Here is an 18,251-nt window from a genome sequence, read left to right as displayed (position 1 = left end):
GCGCAGATGCATTTTTCACCCGGCCCGGGTGTCGCGGAGATTTATTCCATTCTGATAACATGAAGAGGGGGGAGAGAAAAAAAAAATCATTTGTGTATTACGGCACCCACGTCCCAGTGCACAGAACAAATGGAACGGGTTGTGGGTGATTTATTCACAGCTGGCCTTCTCTCCGTCGCACGCAGGATCACGGGAGAAGAAAAACGGAAAAATCCGCGCCCTCTTAAGTGATGGATTGCTTCCATTTCGGCGCTAGGTAGCATGCATTAACATTTACTGTATCCTGTCCTTTAGGGCGCGTTTCGATACCACGTGCAAGGGCTGTTCCCCCGCTGCCCGGCTCCTTTTTACTGACCCTCGATGGAGGCTCTGAGGCCAAACGTCCACCGGTTTGCCATCTGGAGTGAAATATGGCGGGGAGAGAAAAAAAAAATCCTCAGAGATTTAATGCAACCAAATTGCTGTTCTTCATGGCGTGCAGAAGGCAGAATTCACCTGTTAAACTCCCCTATGGCAACAATTTTACAGGCAGCGGTGCAGAAAGGGACCTGGCAGAAGTCACCTGTGTGCTAGCAAACAGACACTATGGGACAAGGTGTCTTGAAGGGGTTTTATTGACGTGGAAAGGCAGAGAATCCAGGTATGTGCGGGTGATGTCTTGAAACGTCTTAATCTGCGGAAAAGGCGGTAAAGAGGCCTGAGCTCTGAGAAACGTTGTGAAGATAGGTGGCAGGGGGGGAATGCCTGGGAAAGAACAGAGTTTTAAGTGCTTTCCGGCATTGTCGTTGGCGTTAGCGTGTCTCGACGAGATATTTGACACACTAGGTATCTTCAGCCACCTTCACACTACTGCCAGTCACCAATCGACCGCTGACTTACCTCCGATCGCTTCTCGGCCTTTTGGCTAAGATCAAGTGTAGTATCTCTTCTTATCAGTTTAATATCTGATACGTCCCCCAGCGGGGGACGACATATTAAGCGGATTTTTTGAACAGGGAGTCGGCAAAGGGGCTTGCTCCATCCGCTCCACGCATCGAACCAGTATTGCAGTGCTTCTGGGAGTGGTGTACTTTCTGTGGGGCAGTGGTGGCCTAGCAGTCAAGGAAGCGGCCCCGTAATCAGAAGGTTGCCGGTTCGAATCCCGATCCGCCAAGGTGCCACTGAGGTGCCACTGAGCAAATCACCGTCCCCACACACTGCTCCCCGGGCGCCTGTCATGGCTGCCCACTGCTCACTCAGGGTGATGGGTTAAATGCAGGGGACAAATTTCACTGTGTGCACTGTGTGCTGTGCGTCACATGTGACAATCACTTCACTTTAGATCTGGGATTTAGTTCGGTGACTGTCGGTGACCTCAAAATGAACCTGTAGTCTGAACAAAGCTTTAGGGGGACACCAGAAAGTGACATGTCGGTAATATAACTTACACACCCATGTAGTCCACTACATGTACAACATCAGTACATGCTATTATGTTTTGACACATTTTACTCTAGATTGCATACACACACTTGTTCGGACTTTTACATCTTTGCAGACGATCTACGTCAATAAACGTGCAGAACATGTCATGTTCATAAAAACCTACGTTTAACCTGCACTTTCTACTATTGTGCACATAACTGAACATGAGCGAGGGGCACGCGTCTCTGATCCCTGGGGTTTCATGGGTTAACGAAAATACATTGGACTCGTTATTCGACTTGAAAAGGGGGCATGCGAGAACGAGACGTCCCCCGCCGAAAGCCGTAATAATAACCGGCGATGGCGCTGGGCGTAGCAGGTGCTCTTTTGATGAGGCAAGCAGCGCTCGCTCCTGTCGATATAAATGAGATTCCTGTAAATGGAGAATCACATTTCACTGAAATGGCCTTAACCCCCCCCCCCCCCCCCCAACCCACCCCCTTCTCCTCCATCTGTTAACATATTATGACCTTAATTTGCTAAACGTGTCCCTTTTTGGGATATTAAATTCTCAGGCTGCGGCACCACATGGGGGAAAGGGGTGGCTGTGCTTGTGGAGACAGGTGGATTACGGTTGGTGCTGTTTTTGGTCGAACCCTGATGTCTGTGGTTTCGTGGCTCTATCAAAACAAATGTAATAATTTGAATAATTTAATCACCAGTGGAGAAACGAGATCAGAAGTGTCCCTTACTGTAGGGGGTTGGATTCTGTTCCAGGGAAATGAATGTCCAATCAGAGAGCTGCAAAATATGGAAATGACCAGCATTCTGAGTGTGAGCGACTTGTGAAGAACAAGGGTGCTGAAACCAGACAAGTGGAGCCTTTTCAGGATCAAACATGCCATCTCAGAAGATTACCCATCTTTAACAGATCCTGATGCCTTTAATCCTTTTGAAAACGATCAGAAACAACAGAGTCTGGCATATTCTTGAAAGCACGTTGTAAGTCGCTCTGGATAAGGGCGTCTGCCAAATGCCGTAAATGTAAATGTAAATATTCTTAAAACTACTGCCTATTCCCTGCTGCACACGTCACCATGTTGTCCATATTAATCTCTACATTTACATTTTACATTTACAGCATTTACCAGACGCCCTTATCCAGAGCGACTTTCAATCACTGGTTACAGGGACAGTCCCCCCCTGGAGCAACGTAGGGTTAAGTGTCTTGCTCAGGGACACAATGGTAGTAAGTGGGATTTGAAAAAAAAATCATAATCCTGAAGGGACTGAATATGTTGTTCCAGCAAAAAAAAAATGGAATACATGGAATGGAGTCTGGGCTTGAACCGTGACAGGAATTAATGAACTTGGACTAGTTGCAATCAGGACAGCGCAGAGCGGTTTGTTCTCCATTTGGTCAAGTTCGAGTTTGTCTCCTCTCTGCTTCTGCATTTCACTCTCAGCTGCCGGGATGAATTCCCAAACGTGCCTTTGTAATGCGAAAGAACATCAGTGCCAAAATGGAGAAAGCCTCCATTGTTTGCCTCGGGTCAATTTATGAACCTCTTCAAGGCCGTGAGTGAAGAGCTGGCCTCAAACGGCAGCCGCGCCACTTCAATCCACTTCACCTGGCATCACCGCGCCGCCTTCATTAAAATTAAAGCGAGGCCGCGTCGGATATGAAGCCACGAAGCCCCCCTCCTCCATGCCACGATCCAGACGTTGCTCGGCAGAATGGTTTTGGGTGATTTAATGCAACCGGCGAGACCTGCTGGAGGACTGAGGTTGGTGGGACGGCCACTGCCCAGAAGGAAAGATGCAACACTTCACGCCGCCGCGGAGCCGAGTGAGTCGGGCGCACATTACGCCGCAGCTCTTCAATGAATAAATCACCCCCCCCCAAATGTAGACAGTTCCAATGCTATGATAGACGAGCAGAGGGTCGTTCGTGTGTGTGTGGTGGGGGTCTTGTAAGTCTAAATCTCAAACCAGTCGATATGTTAAAAAATGCCTGGCTGGTAGGAAACATTGTCCATTTTCAATTATACAGGGAGTGCAGAATTATTAGGCAAGTTGTATTTTTGAGGAATAATTTTATTATTGAACAACAACCATGTTCTCAATGAACCCAAAAAACTCGTTAATATCAAAGCTGAATGTTTTTGGAAGTAGTTTTTAGTTTGTTTTTATGTTTAGCTATTTTAGGGGGATATCTGTGTGTGCAGGTGACTATTACTGTGCATAATTATTAGGCAACTTAACAAAAAACAAATATATACCCATTTCAATTATTTATTTTTACCAGTGAAACCAATATAACATCTCCACATTCACAAATATACATTTCTGACATTCAAAATTTGGCAATGGTATTAGTGTCCTTGTTTTTCGTTGGTACTATGAACTGCAGAATTAGGTTCAGTACTTGACACACACACGTGTATGCACACCATAAAAACATGGCATTACATACTTTTAGATAGTATGTGTCACTTGATAAATATAGATATGTTGTAGACAATATTGTATATTGTCCAGTAAAAAGCAAAGCATGACCCAACATTTTTATGGGGACTCTGCACAAACAAATGTTGTTATCGCATCTTTGTGAAGATAATAAATATGCAACTGATGTATTGATGACACTAATTACCTTTAGGTACCAAAAAAGAACAGTAGAACTCCCCCTTTTCTACTGAAATGGCAGGTTTTCACATTTGTGAGAACAAAACACTCACACACACCGAGATTTGTTTCCTATTTATATGCCTGACACACGGATGCATGTGCCAACTCACAAACACAGGAGCCTCACAATGACACGCAGTGGATGGCAGTGTAAAATGCTCGTGTATATATATATGGTTAGCACTGGGAAATGTGATACAGGTGAAGGTGACAAGGAAGCAGCACAAAACAGAAAATTTGAGAAGCAAGAAGACCCTTGTTACATATTTTAAGTGACGCCTTAAGTAAATGCTTGAAGACCCAAAGGCTGCGCTTAGCTTAACAAAAAGTCTCCTCTCTATCTGGCTCAAAATGTGTTTTGCAGTAAGTGGGTTGAAAAGACATCAGGATAAAATTAAATACTTATTTGGTTTGAAACCCACTGCATGAGAGACAATACAAAACTTTGACTAAACATTAGGGCTTCCAAATGAATTAATCACACATTTTGCAGTGAATGAATTGTGATTAATCACGATTAATCGTTACACAAATGTGTGAATGTGGAGCAAACAAAATGCTGCTGTGTAAATTTGAAATATTTCGAATTAATCACAGTGATTATTGCGTCAATTTATAGTCCTACAAAACATGTTGTCTTCTATTGACCTCCCCATACGCTCAGTAAGGGGTGTTTGCATGGACACACACACACATGGAGAGTAAGAGAGACTGATATTTGTGCAGAACTGGCCACAGATGGATGCTGGAGATGGTTACGCACACGTTTTTACTTACACGGGAGTCTGTTTCGTCACCCCCGGGCCCCCCAGTAAACGTGGGACACAACGACTGGCTGAACGTTCGTGTAGGAAACAAGCACAGCGCGAAGAGCACCAATTAAAGTCGTTTCACGCCGCGCGGGTGTGTGATGTCTGCAAAGGAGACGTTAGGAAGCCTGCTGTTCAGTGACATGGGCTGGATCTCCTTTAACAAGGTAAATAAGTGCCAACAACGTAACGCCTTGGGCTTTTTTGGCATGACTATGTGGAAAGGATTGATTTTCAGTTTTCGTAATTTATACCAGAGTGGAGCACCTTGGCGTCTGCGTGAAACTATTGAACAGAACGACACAGGAGTCCATGCGTCCAACTTGGACGTGGGCAGGGTGGAACGGGGGAATCCGATGCAATCATCCGTCTCTAGAGCAAAAGGGGCTTGATGGCGATCGGCGCGATGCGGAGATGGATGCGTCCGCTGCGAAGACGAATCGCGTCCGCTTGCATGAATCTCCACAACCTTATATCGTCCTTGACCTTAAGAGCGGAAAATAAATGATGTTGCGGTAGGGTGAATGTATCGATGCCTCCGGTCCAGAATGTAGAATGGATTTATTGATGTTCTCAATTAGCAGAATCACACGTGAACTTTCCCTTGCCTAAGAAGTAAAAGGACCCAGTAGAACCAGCCCAGGAGCGGCGGAAGCTTTGAGAGCATCCGCTCCGGCGTCTGCTCGTCGGCTGATTCGGCATTTACTGCGGAGAGGGGACCGAGGGGCTGGTGATGGGGTTGGAAGGTTGAAGTACGACCGCAGATTAAGGGCCGAATCGCTGACATGGATGACAGGCACTTGGAAGACACACACTCTGTGTACGCATTCATGTATTCAGGCTGACATCCGATGACACATGGGAAATGTCCTCTTGTGCGTGGATGTTAAAATGCTGACTTGGCCAGGGTCTTGAACATCTTCCTCTGGATGTCTCTGGAAAATCGATTCCGCCAGCCAGTGCTAGTTTTAGATGTTTCAGGTATTCTCCTCTATTGGTTAGACACTATAATTGCATTATATTAAAAACTATTTAGCAGTACGTCTCAAAAATATGCCACCATATTATGACCACCTGGCACCAAGTTGTCCATAGATAGATAAATACTTGAGTTTCCAGACAAAGTTCACACCGGATAGAGCAAAAACCATATAGACAAGTAAACATGGAGGAACTTGAGCTGTTGCTTGTGTGGTATGAGACAGTCCATCCCCTTCCTTGGTGGAACTAAAGTCTCGTGGCATGGGGGAAGGAACGACCTGCTCAGTCTGTCGCTGGAACAGTCCTGCGAGTTCTGATGTATTTTTCCTTGGAGCACTTGGTAGGTCCAGACCACTGCCAGGGTTTTGGAGATGTTATAATAACCTGGTTCTCTAGACATCGCAATGGGCATTGTTTCCAACACATCCATTTGAAAGACAGAATGTTCAATCGCTGCCTATTATATCCCATCAACTCACGTTTATTAACTCCTGCTTACTAACAATGTGTCCCTGAGTGTCTCCAGGGGGGGGACTGTCCCTGTAACTACTGATTGTAAGTCACTCTGATAAATGCCGTAAATCTAAATCTAATCTAACTTTGTCTTTCAGTGGTTCTAATGTTATGCCTGACTGTGTTTGTAGGATAAAAAAAGAGCCAATAAATGCTTTGTGTTCTTTGAAAATATACAGGGCAGTGGTGGCCTGGCGGTTAAGGAAGTGGCCCCGTAGTCGGAAGATTGCCGGTTCGAATCCCGATCCGCCAAGGTGCCACTGAGCAAAGCACCGTCCCCACACACTGCTCCCCGGGCGCCTGTCATGGCCGCCCACTCCTCACCAAGGGAGATGGTTAAAAGCAGAGGACACATTTCGCTGTGTCACCGTGTGCTGTGCTGCAGTGTTTCACAGTGACAGTCACTTCAGCTTCACGTCATTATGCTCCTGGTGTCGTCATCCATCTTAGAGCGCATTTCAGTTTGCTCTGAGATCTGTTGCTGCTCATAATATTAATACTTGCCAGATAAGCAAGCGACTGAGATGGGAAACGGATGAATAATTCATGGCCGCCGGTGGATTTCACTAATTCCAAAAAAACTGCGCTGGGAAATTAGCGGACGTGTAAGCGCTGATCGACACGGACAGGTGGCGTGCGAGGAAAAGCGGCCAGTAAGCGGTCCTGCGTCCCCTGCAGCGTCTCGCGTCCTGGCCGGGACGGGCGAGCGTGGTGTAGATGTAATCTGCCCAGCAGGTTAGTGCGGTGGGAAAGTGAACCAGATCAGAGGCCTCGGCATCCCGGGACACCGGAGATTTATGGATTCGCCCCGTTTCCGGAGAATGACCGCCGCAGACCGCAGGGACAAAAAAGGGACAAAACCAAAACAAACCCGGAAGTTGTGGTGTCTGAAGACGAGTTTGTAAACCCGCCAGCGCGAGTTAACGGGCAAATAATCCCGGCCCGCTGTTTCCTTTTATGACAGCGTTTACGCGGCTGACATTTATTTTAAGGCCCGGTGCGAGGAAGGCCGATCCGTCACAGGCTGAGCTTAATAAAATTACAACTGGCTTCGGATTCATTTCCCGGTGCCTGCGCGTTTCCGCCACACCCCATCAGTCTTATCCATCTCGGGCCAAAACAGGAAGTCGTCCGGAGACGCAGACCTTGGGGAAATCAAAGCCGGATCGCTAGCGGGACTTTCGATCGGCCGACGCCGGGACAGTCCTGCGGTGGACGTCCATCTCCCGCTGTCACCCGCGCTCGGAGGCTGGAACCCCGGGCCGCTCCCGCAGCCTGGGGGTGACCTTCCGGGAGAGCGCAGCGCATCTGTAAGGCCTGACAGGGCAATAAGGAGCTGATGGGCCATTATCATCCGCGGCGCGGCGGGGCGGCCTCCCTGCGGTCGCACCCGCCGGTAAATGAGGTTCCATTTCGCCCGCAGGCGGGCCCGGCTCCAGGGGTTCGAGCGCGATGACTGTCGAGAGGGAAATGCACTAAAGCTGATAAAAATGATGTTTTACAAATGCTAGAAACATTCACGTATGTCCATATTAACCCAGTATCAGAACAACAGCTCCAAAACATAAACTACTGCATGGATTTATTAATTAAACATCATTTTGAAACATAATTCAAAGATTTCTCAGCCAACGGCACTGACGGCGTGAAACTGTATAAAAAAAAAGGAAATAATGCCTTCAATATTAATTTATGAGAAATGGGCAGGGGGCCGAAGCCACCCGACTCACACACCTGGCAACCGCACCCATATTAAAACCATCCCTTTTACTGCACACCGCTGTATACTGTGGCCCAGTGCAAAATGTGCAACAAACCGTCAGTGTGTGGGCACGGCGCTTTGGCGGACCTTCGAACCGGCAACCTTCTGATTACGGGGCCGCTTCCTTAACTGCTAGGGCCACCACTGCCCCACGTTTGGTTATATAGGATAAAGGTGATCGATCACAGTCAGATTTGAACCGCCAAGGTGCCACTGAGATGCCACTGAGCAGCGTACCGTCCTCACACCCTGCTCCCCGGCGCCAATGTCAACTATGTGCACTAAGTGGTCATGTGAACCCGGTAAAAAGCATCACGAAACACGTACCTCCTTTCCTCTGTTATAAATAATTGTTTATGCCATTATCACCGTACAGTACAGTACGGCAAACTAACGATGATGTTGACAATCATTTCTTACCTTCAGAATCAGGTTTATTTCTTTTTCATTCGAATCCCGCACATTTGACGGTTAATTTGCATAAAGGCACGTTTCATCCGCGGAGATGAAGTTATGAAACCGCAAAACTGCGAACTTCCGGAAATTTTTTTTACATTTTAGTGTGTTTGCAGGCCGCGTTTCAGACCTCTCCCTGCTCTAAAAGTCGTCATCCCGAATGGGATCTCATTATAAGTTCATTTGCAACACGCAACGCTTATTTACAGAAGTCACAGATTTTACAGAAGTCACTATATATATATATATATATATATATATATATATATGTGTGTGTGTATGTGTGTGTGTGTGTATATGTGTGTATATATATATATATATATATATATATATATATATAGTTTTGCAAATAGTATATATAGTGTTGCAAATTACCTTATAATGATATAATGATATGTGCATTATGCATTAATATCTGAATAATAAAGCTGGAGCTGTCCGTGGTTCTGATTCCTGAGGTTTTACCTCCTCGCACAATCACGACTGGCGTTTTCACCATGGCGCTTAGCATGCTGCTGCTCCCTATAAAAGGAGGACACTCTCATACCATCCGTGCAAAGATCATACGCCAAGGACCTCCAACCTGCGACCGACCGCCTGCACCCTCAGACGTCGGTTCGGCGGGATCGACGTCCCGCCTGATGAATGAATGAATGAGTAGGTTTCGGAAAAGCTAAAGTTCCCTTATTGAACCCATCAGGCGACGGTGGAGGGCGCGACGTCTCCTCCGTCTGACGTCCCACAGAGAGCGGCGCTGTGCCACTGGCGTTATGGAAAGTCATCAGGGACGAATGGACGGTAAAAAAAAAAATCAAAGAAAGAACTCAGACGCAGTCGGCGCCGGCTGTCCCATTTACAGGTTCATTACAGAGGCAGGGCTCATATTCACTTGTGGTGGGGGGGGTTGATTAGACTCATCGTGTCCTCCGAGCGCCGCGCCACTCTAAAACGGGGAGTTGATTGCTCTTTGATACCATAACTTATCACAAACAACGGCGCGCTGGTAGGCGCTCATTCCGCGCCGCTAATAATCGCAGCGTACGCGAGGGCACGTTGCGGCTCCGCTTCAGCTGACTGATGAGAAACCCCACACCCCTCCGGGAGGGAGGCCGGTCGAGAGGCAGACGCAGCGAGTCGATGTGAAAAGGCCGGATAAATAGATTTCCAATATAAACATTCCGACTGTAGCGCTGCTATTGACCCCGCAAGTGTAATTCAAGGTGTCGGACACGGGAATGCACTCTCCGAGGTAATGCAGGCATAATTTAATCATACCCCAGACAGGCCTGGGTCTGTCTCGGCCTCTTTAGGAAGGCTTTAGACCTGCGACAAGGCCAGAGGACTCGTCGGCACCGTCTTTCACTGTGCTTCACTAACAACGCTTACCGCTGTGCTGAAAAATACCAGGTAGAAGGCACAGTGATAAAAGTTCCTATTCCAAGGGCCCTATTTTCAAAGCGCTATAATAGATATAGCACCTGGGCCATGTTCACTAATGTCTCATCAAGTCTGTTTTCAGGACGTCCTCATTCTGGACAATGGAAATCCACTCCCAGCATAATGTCGGGTTGGTTTCACCCCGCTCCTGCCTTGAATAGGCTCATTAAGTGAAACAGAATGAAATGTCTTACAACTTTCAGACAAGTTCACCTGGATGACTTACTACCATTGTGTCCCTGAGCAAGACACTTAACCCTAAGTTGCTCCAAGGGGGACTGTCCCTGTAAATACTGATTGTAAGTCACTCTGGATAAGGGCGTCTGATAAATGCTGTAAATGTAAATGTAAACTTACAAGAGTTCTGATGGAATCCTTACATTCGCAAACCCCTGCAGTGTAATGAAAATATCCCCCTTCATTTATATTCCAATCTTAAGATTGAGACCTGCCTCATGCAAAAGCAGCATAATCGTTTCTAAAAGCTGCACTTAAGTCCAATAACTGGGAGTAGTAGGGGGAAAAAATGCTCTTCTAGAGACCAGCAATCAGTATCAGGCCATGGCATGTAAAATGGGTGGAGAATGATGAGATTTACTGCGTTTTAGTGTTCATTTAGTATTTTCCGCAATCGGTGGTCTTCAAACATGTGTAGTTAAGCCTGACAAACCTGTTATATATCTGAAAGACGACCTGGACATTTCCTTTAACAGCATGAAAATGTCCTAAATGTTACAATTGCTACAACTTTTCACAGATGTCTGTAGCTATTGGAACTTTGAAGAGTGAAGCATTTTCTTGCGGTACAGTGGCCTCTCTAATGTTTCAGATGACTTTATTTGCATTGGTAACCTGTCCCACTTTGCATCTGGACCTGGATGAGACTCGACGTTGAAGATCCATGCGAACGACTCCTGATGGGGAGTTAGCCTCTGTTCCAGCCAGACGGCTATTTTTGTGTCCGTGGAGCCTTTACAACCCCAAAATTTTATATTACAGGCCATCAAAAGGGGGTGCAATCCAGGAATTAGCTTTTTAGTTCAGTCATTGGGTCAAGATATTTATTTCATTATTTTGCATCATTTATTGTTCGCTCCGGGTTTCTTTTTTTTTAATTGATTACATTGATGTGTAAACCTCGCAGCAACGAGGCAAATAAGCAAAATGGCCGGGCAAAATGAGGCTAATAATTGTAATGAGGAAATCCTGATTATCCTGCAGGGATATCCCCTCAGTTCAAGTTCAGAATGGAATTAAGTGGAAGCCTTGTTTTAGGCTTTTAAACGTTTGCATTGCGAACATCAGAGTGAAATAAATCCGTTTAGCGTCAAAGCTAGACTAATGATGCTCACACGGTCAGAAGGTTCTGGCAGCATGCTTCTTTCAGCATTAGAAATGCTGCTGTCTGTGTATGGATTTTTATAACCAAACTTGCTGTTCACATTTTTAACACAAATGCAAAAAATTCACTGGGCTTCACACTGGGCTTTTTATATGTTTTTTAACCGTATTAACTGTTCCTTGTTTCATAAGACATAGATGCTGTAGAGCCTGTCATCTAGAAAAAAATTTTTCAAGATCTATCTTGCAGTTAGGACCTCACAAGTCACATGTTGATGATGGGTGCCCACGATATTCAGGTGTCCTTTCATGTCTTGAAGCAGGTATCGCTTGAACACTGAATAATGTCAGGTTACAGTATTGCTTGTATGAAAGTATTTGCATTACTGCATGCCTTTTGGCAAAAATTAGGTGAATTACCATAATTTCTATAGATTTTGCAGATCAGATTTTAATGGCATATGGGTTAATTAAGGCAAATTTTATAATTATGGGTAATTATTGCATTCACTAATGTAAGAGGTACACAAATATACAGTAATGAATAGTAATGAAATAGGTGTTAACAGCAGTTAATGAATATGAATCGATTTTACTTAGATAGGATTTACAAGCCATAAATAGATTTTAATTGTTGTATTGCGTTCATCAAATTTAATATAATTTAACAAACAAATTTTCATTCATATTCCCCTGCTCTTGTTATCATATTCATTCCGGATAAATCATACATTAGCGTACACACGCTTACACTCGTATTGCAGGTTGACTGGAGGGGGTGTGGCCAGACGCTTGGACTCCTTTGATCCACGAGTGCAATGATGTTTACCAGCAGACCAGAGCAGCAGATGTGATTTACTCCTGAGGGGGGGTGTAATTAGAGGGGGTGGGTGGAGGGAATTGATCTCATGTCTGGAGCGCCTGTCCCCGTGAGTGCTGGAGTGAGCGGATGGAAGGTGGGGACACTCAATCTATTTCTCCTCAGAGCCTGGATTAGGTGGTGGGCTGCAGGAGAGGAGTGACAGAGTGGATCTCGGTGGGGAAGAGGAATCGTGTCATTAATGCTCTCTTTGGGCTGAAATGAGCACATGTAATATTCTGGACAATCTAGTCTAGATTCTATAACATGTTTAAATCTAAAATTTGGCAACATTGTCCAAATGCCTTATCCAAAAACCTAAAGGTTGAATCATTTTGTTTACTTATTTTCTAGTTAAAAATATTTCATAAATATGTAAAATATTTTGGTGCAAAATAATTTTAGAAAGTGCCAAAGAAAGATATGTAATTTGCCGGAAAGGAATGTGTATGTTTTTTTAAAGTCCTGAAAGTCACTGGTCAACAGCAGGTAACATTTTTGCTTGTCATTTTGACACAGCACTCTTTTTTATTTTGAACCAGACATGCAACCAGTTGCGTGAAGTGCACAGTGGATAAAGAATTTAAACAGTGTTAATTAACTCATATTCTCATCTGGTCAAGCCCGATTTCCACCTCAATCAAACTTTCAAACAATTTTCGGATATTTTTAAAGCAAGCGATAATAATGATAAATAAATAATAATAGTAATACAATAAATTAATCATACAGACTTTATCTTAATGACATTTTAACCATGGTGTTATGATAGCATTTTTTCATAACCCATTATCCACAAAAACTGTGTTTTTTTATTAAAAACTGAAACGTAGGACATGCAACAGGTCAGACCTCAAATGGGATGAAAACAAAACGCAACTGTGTTAAATGTGTTCATTTGTTTTAGCGTGTTAAATATTCATGAATGAATCTCAGTGATTGCGTGTTAATTTGGACAACCCTAATAAAGTGATTACAAGGACCACTGACAACAGATACGAAGGTAAAGGATGACGATTATTGAAGGCCAACGTGGTTAACATATAGAACGAACAGGTTATTACTATATGCGGATAATATAGACAGTTTAGATGGTTATATACCCACGGCATGCATAAATATACATGAACACGGGGCACCAAAGCAGGTGACATACGTCAAGCATTTATTTCCTGTGGGACACTTTGTCATAGTTTCAGCTGAGCCATGGACCACTTCTGACATTTCCCCCTCAGATGGAGCAATCCTCATCAGTAACTCAGAGGGGGAACGAAGGCAGAACATTGAGCGGAAAGCAGCGAGGTGCTCCTGGCCATTTTGCAGATGACGGACATTTGCAGCGGAGAAACCTTGACCTTTTCGGTGACATGTTCTAATTTTGTCTGAAAGGTAATTGGAGAGATGATGGATGCGCGGCTTTTATTATGTTGATTCGCCAACTGAATCTCAAAACTGTCTGTCAAGGAATCTTTTTATAATGCTCCATCACCGGGTGTGAATGGAAACGATCCTCTTAAATGGCTTTAATTGATGCTCGGGGGTGAAAATGAATAACGAGCCGCCGACGTCGATATGTCGAAGGGCTTTTATGGCCCCAGAGTGGCATCAGCCACCACTTCCCGCTGAAAGCTCCGTCACCTTACAAATGTTGGCTCCTCGTGTAACTTTGATGACATTTTCAAGTTGGCCAGAGTCGGTTCAGAATCCGAATCAGCTTTTCTATTTGCCGCGTTTGACCACGCCTCCCTTCAGATCCATTCAACCCCTGATTTCAACCCCATAAATAAGCATTCATGTTAGTCATTAAATAACAAAGCAGTGACAAATAAAAGTATGCTAATGAATTGGAACAATTAGACAAATAAACGTGGTAGATATTCATGTAAGGTGAGGTGATGGTGCACAGTGTAACGCTCGCTTGGACATAATGTTCATCATGCATTTAATATATAACCTCCCCACTCCAGTGATTATATGACAACTTCGTTCAGATGCCCTTGTTTACTTTCTGGTTAAGATTATTTCAGAAATACGTGAAAACCATTGAAAAAGTATTTTAGAATATGCCAAAGAGAGACTTGGGAATCTGACTGGAAAGGAATGTGTTCCCGTAAAGTCAACCGATCAATTTTTTGTTCTGTCATTTTGTCACATATGCAGCAATAATAATGATAAATAAAGAAAACATTGGCATCTTTGCACTTGATCTTTGCATGGTTGTCCTGTAATGTGCGGCTTAGGCTTGTGCCTGTTCCACCAACGTAGCAGGTCAGAGGAGGTCTCGGCACCTCCTGACACCCACACCTCTATTAGCATAGCACTTGGACTTTGGTCCGCCTTCACTTGGTCCACAGAGACAGGCGGAGTCCACCGAAGTTGCACTTGCAAGGCGCAGGCAGGTAAGGGCCGGGAATTTGGAACATGCCGAGTCCTGCCGGAGGTGTCTGACAGGGCTGTCATCTAACCAGCTTGGAGAATTTGAGAGGACCTGAGGGCTGTCACAAAAACACGGCACTCGCACCAGAGATCGTTATCCGGAGGGACCCCCGAGTCAGTGGTCAAACGTGGCCGTCCTTTTTTTTTTTTTGACGCGCACGTCCGCCGAGGCGCCCCGCCTTGCCGTGGCTCCGGCCGATTCACTGCAGGAGACAGACAGGCTGGTGTCAAGCATGTGACCCCTTCAGCATAAACTGTCGGTGGCGGCGGGATGCAGTGTCAGGGAAGGTCATAGCATGGCTCCATCTTTTTTGTCTCTTAAGTTCTCGGGTGTGGGTGGAAGTTATTCACACACCCCATTATTTTATTCATGACATGTCTACGAATAAGAACAGGCTGCGCATGAGACTGGCACTTGCCTGGTAATGACAGCCCTATAAAAGTTTGGACGCTCCTACTCATTTATGTGGCATACGGATTAGCTGGGGATGGTTTCCAACAGTTCTGAAGGTTCAAGCTGAACATTTTCATATCATTCACTTGTTGTTAGCATTGACGGGTGTCTCATTGGCAATAGTGAACAAAGCAGCCATGAAGGTGAAAAGATAAGGCAAGGTCTGCGCAGGGATTCGAACTCACAACCTCGGAGGATGAGATCTAAAAGATGAAAGAAATTGACGCCCAATGGTATGTCAAAATTGGCCCAGACTCAAGGCCCAAACTCTCTTGCAAAAACCAGATTAACTTTCTCTATTCGGTTTGGTTTCTGGCAATTAGGCGTGTTGTATAAAATGACAAAAAAAAAGAGGCTAAAACGACGGGAAAGGAAGCAGACCTGGAATCGGAAGGTTGCGGGTTCAAATCCCACTGGTGCCACTGAGCAAAGCACCGTCCCCACACACTGCTCCCCACTGCTCACCAAGGGCGATGGTTAAAAGCAGAGGACACGTTTCGTTCTGTCACCGCGTGCTGCGCTGCAGTGTTTCACAGTGACTTCACTTTCACTTTTAAATATTCCCAAAATAAATCTCTCTCACCTTAGATCCTTTCCCAGATGTCTAATTACAGGAGCCGTGGTTAGCATATGGCAATTTCCCCCACATTCATTAATTAGCTGTACTTACTGCAGCAACCTTGCAGCTTCATCTTCTGGCAACGTGTTTCTCTCGCTTTTTCTCTTTTTTTCGAGCAGCAGAAGATTGTCACTGGCAACGAAGGTGAACGCAACGACTCAGTGTGCATTTTTGGGCCTCGGTCAAGGTCTTAAAGGAGTGACCAACAATTGTGCATGTACTGGTGAAAAGAACGATGATGCGCTCCACCTCGGGCGTTTTATCATTTCTTGTGGTACTGCCGAGCTCGGGAACAAAGGGAACAATAACGTGTAGATGTGGTCCGGCTGTATAGCTGTGAAGGTACTTAAAAAGAGCCCGGAGCCAAGGGCGCTCTCCATCGACGCATGCTAACGACCGAATTTCGAGATCAAGGGTGGGCCAAATATGCGCCTACTTTGACGTATTGCCCCGAGATCACGCGGGGTTACGGAAGAAAGAAAACACTGCATCATATCTTTCTGTCCTTAGGCTGAACAGATTACGTGGGTCCCTTTGATGTATTTTGAAGAAACGATCTCCTGTGCTGCCTTTGATCCTTTGACCTCGGTCTGCGACACCTCAGTTACGTCCTCACACAATAGAACACACACACAATCACAGGTGTGTGTTATGAAATTGCCTGGAATTAAAGCGCGAAAGTGAAGCGATTGTCACTGTGATACACCGCAGCACAGCACACGGTGACACGGTGAAATGTGTCCTCTGCTTTGAACCATCACCCTTGGTGAGCAGTGGGCAGCCATGACAGGCACCCAATTCCTTAACCGCTAGCAACTGGCAACAGAACACGATTAAATTCTTAAACTTTAACTGTTAATGTAAAACATTAGACAAAAGCCAAATTATTTTACACTTTTCACGCTAGTTTGACATGGCGAGGCAGTTGATCTTGAACGGTAGCTGGACATGATGATGAATAAGAACGCATACGCACAATGTCATGAAACAGGGGTTTAATACATGATGAACAAGACAGGGGAGACATCCGGTAAAATGTAACAATGAACGTGTAACAATGAACATGTAACAATGACCCGTCCGTGAACAGACACAAACAGGGCAGCTTCATACAATATTACACAGGTGAACACGATCAAGAAACATTAAAACAGGATGAACATGAAACTCCGGTCCGGACCACCCCTTCCGGATCGGATCATGACAACACTGAACAAAGAGAAGCAGATGGAGACAAATATTGTTCAGTATGTTCTCATCCTTGTACTTAAAGAAGTTTTTACAGAATGAAATCAACATTTTTGTCAAAGAGATATCAGAAAACGAACAGCATAGACTGTACACTATCCTATAAATTTCCCCCATAAAATGTACAGAGAGCATCAGAGCATCTCTGTCGGATGCAATATTACATTTGCTTTATGACGGCTGATGAAATTGGATTAGTGTGTAGCTGCCATGCTGGCTTTTTTTTTTCGAGCACATAAAAAGTTCACACATCTCATTAGGGCCGTGCCAAAAAGACCATCAGCGACCCCGCCCGCCGGCCGCAACGTCTCGCGTCCACGAGGGCCTCTCGCCGTAAATACTGCAACCTCAGCTGCCTCGCCGACGAAAGAGCACTTTCATTTTCACCTATCAGCCCCCACCCAGGATGGCGGCGCGTGAGGGCCCCGGTTCATTATCAGGAGTCCGTAGAACCTCCATCTCTCTCACTTCATAGCCCTGCCACCAAATCACCGCGGCGTGTCCCGAGGAGGGAGGAAATCCCACTTTAACTCTCACGGCCTGCTCTAGCCCACTTCAAAGTCGGCATGGAGATGCCACCCGACTGCCGTCTCCGTCCTCGGGCGATCCACTTTGCACCAGATGCGCTAAAGTAACGGATTCTTATTGGATTCATGTGTTATTCCCGGACTCTGGCAGCTCGCTCTGATCCCAGCCTCGGGTTTCTCTCTCATTACTACCGCGGCCACCGAAAACCTCTAGCCTTCCACACATGGACCCGACCGTTGCCTTGATAACGTCAGTCCGTTATCAACAAACTCGTCAACCTGCAGAAGAGTTAAAACACGTTGGTTGGTCATCTGGGGCCAGGCCGTGTGCCAATGCTGAGTACATTAACCGAGTTTCGATCTGCGAGTGGGAAAAGCGAAGAAAAAGGTCTTCTTTTAGGCCGGCTGCATTTTGTGCTTGTGTAATGAATCGTACCCAGAAGGACTCCTCTCATTGTGAAGCCATTTGCTGAGCAGAAGACGAAGACTCTTATTTTCTCTTGCAGAATTGTCTGTGTTTTTTCCCAGCTCGGCTCATCTGCGGCTGAATGGTTGCGGTGCCGAGGAAGAAGAAGCCCCTTCTAGCAGAACAAAGCCCTGCATTAATCATTCAGAAATGGCCTCGGCTGTCCTGAGGGACTCGGCGCGACTCAATACAAAATGCTTAAAAAAATAAATAAATGCCGCTCTCGAAATTGTATCAAAAGGTCACGA

General features: G+C 45.4%; 1 non-coding gene across 1 annotated transcript; it reads left to right on the top strand.

Moving 5' to 3' along the window:
- Positions 1 to 884: 884 nt before the first annotated feature.
- On the top strand, positions 885 to 1,075 carry LOC114763936 (U2 spliceosomal RNA). Its single transcript, XR_003742426.1, has one exon. It is a non-coding gene; the product is annotated as a U2 spliceosomal RNA (small nuclear RNA).
- Positions 1,076 to 18,251: the final 17,176 nt, after the last annotated feature.

This window comes from Denticeps clupeoides, chromosome 14, assembly GCF_900700375.1.
Source record: "Denticeps clupeoides chromosome 14, fDenClu1.1, whole genome shotgun sequence".
NCBI lineage: Eukaryota > Metazoa > Chordata > Actinopteri > Clupeiformes > Denticipitidae > Denticeps > Denticeps clupeoides.
Note: the sequence above shows the minus strand (reverse complement) of the source record. Positions and strands in the feature narration are given on the sequence as shown.